The sequence below is a fragment of the Nyctereutes procyonoides genome, unplaced genomic scaffold, assembly GCF_905146905.1.
Source record: "Nyctereutes procyonoides isolate TBG_1078 unplaced genomic scaffold, NYPRO_anot_genome, whole genome shotgun sequence".
Taxonomy (NCBI): Eukaryota; Metazoa; Chordata; class Mammalia; order Carnivora; family Canidae; genus Nyctereutes; species Nyctereutes procyonoides.
In genome coordinates, this window is record NW_026575080.1 from 73,477 (window position 1) to 79,205 (window position 5,729).

The following is a 5,729-nucleotide window of genomic DNA, read 5'->3' on the forward strand; positions in this document are numbered from 1 at the left end:
ATAGTCTGTACTGTTCTGGACATGAGAGAAGCCCTGTAGGATTTTGATCTATTAATTCTGACATAACATCATTTATTAATTGTCAATATGAACAGTTATAGTAAAAAAATCTGAAGACACTTTCCTTTAGGTAATAGTTCGCTATCACCATGCCATTTAACCTCCCTTAACTACTCTTTTCCTAGCTGAAAAAGAAGAAAAAAATATGTCTACTCCTCAGGAAAACTGTTAGAAATGCCCAGAGTAAAAGGCATTTGGAGAAATGCTTGGTAACATTACCACGTCTTCCTTAAAAATGAGCACAGGTGCTGTGGTTTCTCAGAAAATAAATTCCCAGAGCCCAGACGCTACTTACTCAACATAGAGATCACAGTTGCCAACCTCCCTAAATGCTGTTATTTTATGCAGCTGAGGTTTATGTTGCCTTTGTTAATTCTTAACATTTAGAAAACTATTTTAAATTTCTTTAATCTCTAAATGCCTCTTTGGCTAGCGTATGGAGGATCACTAGTCCTACAGCTGATGCATTTTTCCACTTTCTGTTGCAAACCACCTAAAAGCCTTATCTCCTCTGTTGAACATCGCTTCTTTGACACATGACTAAAGCAGACCCTCTGTGCTGTGACCACACAGATAATAATGTTGGAAAGTAAGAACATCTAAATGATTTATAAAAGGTATTATTTTTTCCCTTCTGTTTAGAAACTATTTCTAAAGTTTCCAAAGACATGGTCACGGCTGCTTGAAGCAGGTCTCCCTCACTCATAACATGTCCTGGATCACTGCCTAGGGCTTCTGAACTTGTGGTGGGCCTTTCACATGGATGTGAGGACTGTCCTGGTGGATCCTGCTGCTGCTATTGCTGCTGCTGCTGCTGCTGCTTTTCACAGTAGGCTTTTCTTCTCTTCCATAGCTCTTGCAAAGTAAGATGTGTACCTGATGTCTGTGGAATATCTTGAGATACCCTTCTGGAACTACCTTGCCTACTGAGCCGAAGAGCTCTATGGAGATCTGCTTCTTCATCTTCCATGTCCATTTCTTGCAAATTAGTGCCAGAGCCCTCTGCAAATCTTCCTCATCTTCATCTAACATGCCTGACCCATCGTTTGCTTCTAAGACTCGTTCCAGATCTGTTCTCCAGACTCTCTGTTCCTTTAGTTGTGCTAATTCTTCTCCAATAAGTTTTGGTCTCTGCATCTGTTGGACCCTGATCATCTGGAGAAGTTGGTCAGCTTTACAATCTGGCAGGTCACCTTAACAACAAGTATAGAATAACCTTGCTGTTGTGATTGAGCTAGGAAAAGCGCAAGGTACGTGTCTGATGCTAATTCTGGACCAAGAGAGAATTCATGTTGAACCACCGTTTCCCTAATTTTCTGACTGTAAACCAGTGTTCTTTGTAATTGCAAACAAAGGATCTTTCATTTGTGGGATCGATCCTGAGCCGCTGATACTCCAGACTGTTGAAGAGAATTAGTTCCAAACCCTAAACTTTCAAGGCATTGCTTATAACTTGAATAGAGAAAAAACCACTGTCATCCATATTTCCCAAAGGCTGCTGTGAAACTGTGTGATATTCTTCACTAGTAACTCTTGCTTCTGCTATTCTCATCCTCTCTTCTTCATCTAGCTGATGTGCAACTGAAGATAATTCCACAGGGATAAAATATTCTCCTTGCAAGAGATTATTCAAGCAAAGTTGAGCACAAAGTGAGCCTTCTTGTTTCTCATGGAAGATGGACTCCATGTTTATTTGTCTCACCTTTGTTAATTCTTGAGATCAGTGTGAATCTCAGATCTTTCAATCATCACTGAAATACCATTGTGAGAGCTCAGCAAGAACATTAATTTTCTTTTCTAAATTGACCACATTCTCCATCTCAACCTGAAACTGCATAACTGGAGTATGAGATAGATTAGCCCCAGTCCTCACTCTTAATTCCTAACATAAGTCTGGAGTATTCAACAATTGTGATTTTATCAATCCAAGAATTTTTTTATGATAATTTACCTTTAAGAAAAATCGGCTGAGGTACAAGCAGAGATATTCTTCTACTGCTAAATTTCTAGGGCTATAATCTGGATATCTACCTAGACAACCAAGTTCCAAAATCTGATTCTTACCGACACAGCCACATGAAGAATCATGTTACCACATCTTCCCTTAATTGGCTCATGTGAAGGAGGGTCACCTCAAAGATACGATGATGGTGATTTTCGGTTCTAAGGGGTTCTAAGATCCTGATGGTGAAAAAATGAGGAATGCTGTGAGGTGTGGGGCTTATCTTAGTAGATGATATCCTACAACCAAAAAATGCTTCCATTCACTTAACATCTATAAAATTTCACTTCGAAAGTTGATTTTATTTTGAAAAGGTCACATGAAATCACCAGAGATTATTCTAAGGTAGTTCCTTCAAATTTGGCCTTAATACTGAATGTCCAACAATCATGTATTATATTTCCTTTTACTTAAAACTAATAGGAGAAAGGATTCTCAATTTTCTCTAAGGTTATCACAAAATAGGCAAAAGATATTATATTGGAAAAATTTTTTTTATCTCATCCAGTTAGTTAACATCATGCAATGAAAATTTATGAAAACCTTGCTCTGACTGGGTGTTATTCTGTATGTTGGTAAATCGAACACCAATAAAAATTAATTTATTAAAAAGAAAAGAAAACAATGCACTGAAAAAAACAAAAAAAAACCAATGCTCTGTAGGAGCATTTTGTCCTTTTGTCAATATGCTAATATTTGAAGTTAATTTTAGGTTAGCTATTTTGTTTAAGTTGGTTTCCGTTTTTGTTTTTAAGTTGGTTTTATTTCCTAAAAAATTGCAAAGGATGAAATAATCTGTTAAAGTCATCCTACAGATATGTTCCACAAAATTATATAATCTAAAGTAGAAAATAATTTTAGGGCCCAAATTAACAAATAGAAACTTTGTACTTTGAATTCAGAAGACATTTTATAGCATTTTTGTCATCCTTTCTCAAATTTTCTCAAAGCCCCTTATTCTAAGAATTTCCTCTCCCCTAATGTTAAAAGTCCATCTTTTCACATCAGTATAAAACAGGATCTAGATTTCTCTAATATAGTAACTTATGACTTTAAAACCCCTAGATTCAGTTGTTTCAATAGCAACAGCTATAATTACATCCCCTTTTCGACACTGCTTTCCTGATTTGATCCTATTTAAGCTTTCCAAGAGCCAACATAGTGACAACTTGTTTATTCAGAAGAAATCAAGAAAAGTACGATTATAGTCAGACGAGCATACACTCATGTCACGTTCAACGAAATGCTCTGGAAGCTTTGAATGTTTTCTAAAATGTTAAATATTTCATGGCCACAAAGATACATTTCTCCGTGTCATTCTAGGAATTGGGTTTGTTTGTTTCTACAATGCCTGTGCGCCCTCTTGTGGACATTTTAGGAGTTGCTTTGCTGAAAGATTCCATTTATTCAAGGCTATTCAAAGGTCTCATCTTGTAAATTTGAATTTTTATTAGGATAATGACATTTACACACTTCGTTTTTTTTAAGTTGCGTTTATTTCATAAAAAATTGCAAAGGATGAAATAATCTGTTAAAGCCAGCCTACAGATATGTTCCACAAAATTATATAATCTAAAGTAGAAAATAAGTTTAGGGCCCAAATTAACAAATGGAAACTTTGTACTTTGAATTCAGAAGACATTTCATAGCATTTTTGTCTTCCTTTCTCAAATTTTCTCAAAGCCCCTTATTCTAAGAATCAATTTCCTCTCCCCTAAAGTTAAAAGTCCATCTTTTCACATCAGTATAAAACAGAATTTAGATTTCTCTAATACAGTAACTTATGGCTTAAAAACCCCTAGATTCAGTTGTTTCAATAGCAACAGCTATAATTACATCCCCGTTTTGACACTGCTTTCCTGATTTGATCCTATTTAAGCTTTCCAAGAGCCAACATAGTGACAACTTGTTTATTCAGAAGAAATCAAGAAAAGTACGATTATAGTCAGACGAGCATACACTCATGTCACGTTCAACGAAATGCTCTGGAAGCTTTGAATGTTTTCTAAAATGTTAAATATTTCATGGCCACAAAGATATACTTCTCCGTGTCATTCTAGGAATTGGGTTTGTTTGTTTCTACAATGCCTGTGCGCCCTCTTGTGGACATTTCAGGAGTTGCTTTGCTGAAAGATTCCATTTATTCAAGGCTATTCAAAGGTTTCATCTTGTAAATTTGAATTTTTATTAGGATAATGACATTTACACACTTCACAATTTATTTATTTTTTATCACTTTTTTAATTTCATTTTTTAATAAATTTGTTTTTATTGATTTTTGATTTACCAACATACAGAATAACACCCAGTGCTCATCCCGTCAAGTGTCTCCTTCAGTGCCCATCACCCATTCATCCCCACCAGGAGACCACATTCTGGGGCTGACTCATCCAGGGGTGGGCACCAAGTAAATCCATCTTGAAGTCATTTGCCTCAGTCTCATCACCGTGCATGATTTCCCCACTTATTCCTGCCTGATCTTACCTACACTTCCTGATTCAACTCATCTCAGTTCTCTTTCCAACCTCTGAAGAAATTTTGAAAAGAAACCTTTTCCTATACACTTTAAAAATCACATCGTGTATTTTGTTTATGCGTAAATGATAGGAAACATTTTTATATGTTTCCTGGTGTACTTTTATATGAGTTTCTTTTGTATAAATATTTAGAAGTTGAACTATTGGATCATAGTGGAAACAAAGCTAATTTTTACAAGATAATGCCAAACTGGTTCCCAAACGGATTGTCCAGTTCATGCTCCTGCCAGCAGAATCGAGCCCAGTACTCACCTCATCTGCAAAACTCAGCATAGTCAGACTTAACTTCCTTCCACTATTGGATGAGTCTAATAAAATAGTATCTCATTGTTATCTGGCCTTATATTCTTGTGACACTAATGAAGTTGAGCACAAAGTGAGCCTTCTTGTTTCTCATGGAAGATGGACTCCATGTTTATTTGTCTCACCTTTGTTAATTCTTGAGATCAGTGTGAATCTCAGATCTTTCAATCATCACTGAAATACCATTGTGAGAGCTCAGCAAGAACATTAATTTTCTTTTCTAAATTGACCACATTCTCCATCTCAACCTGAAACTGCATAACTGGAGTATGAGATAGATTAGCCCCAGTCCTCACTCTTAATTCCTAACATAAGTCTGGAGTATTCAACAATTGTGATTTTATCAATCCAAGAATTCTTTTATGATAATTTACCTTTAAGAAAAATCGGCTGAGGTACAAGCAGAGAGATTCTTCTACTGCTAAATTTCTAGGGCTATAATCTGGATATCTACCTAGACAACCAAGTTCCACGGATCTGATTCTTACCGACACAGCCACATGAAGAATCATGTTACCAGATCCTCCCTTAATTGGCTCATGTGAAGGAGGGTCACCTAAAAGATACGATGATGGTGATTTTCGGTTCTAAGGGGTTCTAAGATCCTGATGGTGAAAAAATGAGGAATGCTGTGAGGTGTGGGGGCTTCTCTTAGTAGATGATATCCTACAACCAAAAAATGCTTCCATTCACTTAACATCTATAAAATTTCACTTCGAAAGTTGATTTTATTTTGAAAAGGTCACATGAAATCACCAGAGATTATTCTAAGGTAGTTCCTTCAAATTTGGCCTTAATACTGAATGTCCAACAATCATTTATTATAT

The 5,729-nt window shown here is 36.1% G+C and overlaps 1 pseudogene; it reads right to left on the reverse strand.

The window, feature by feature from the left end:
* Positions 1 to 562: 562 nt before the first annotated feature.
* LOC129514416 (ataxin-3-like) lies at positions 563 to 1,747 on the reverse strand (annotated as a pseudogene).
* Positions 1,748 to 5,729: the final 3,982 nt, after the last annotated feature.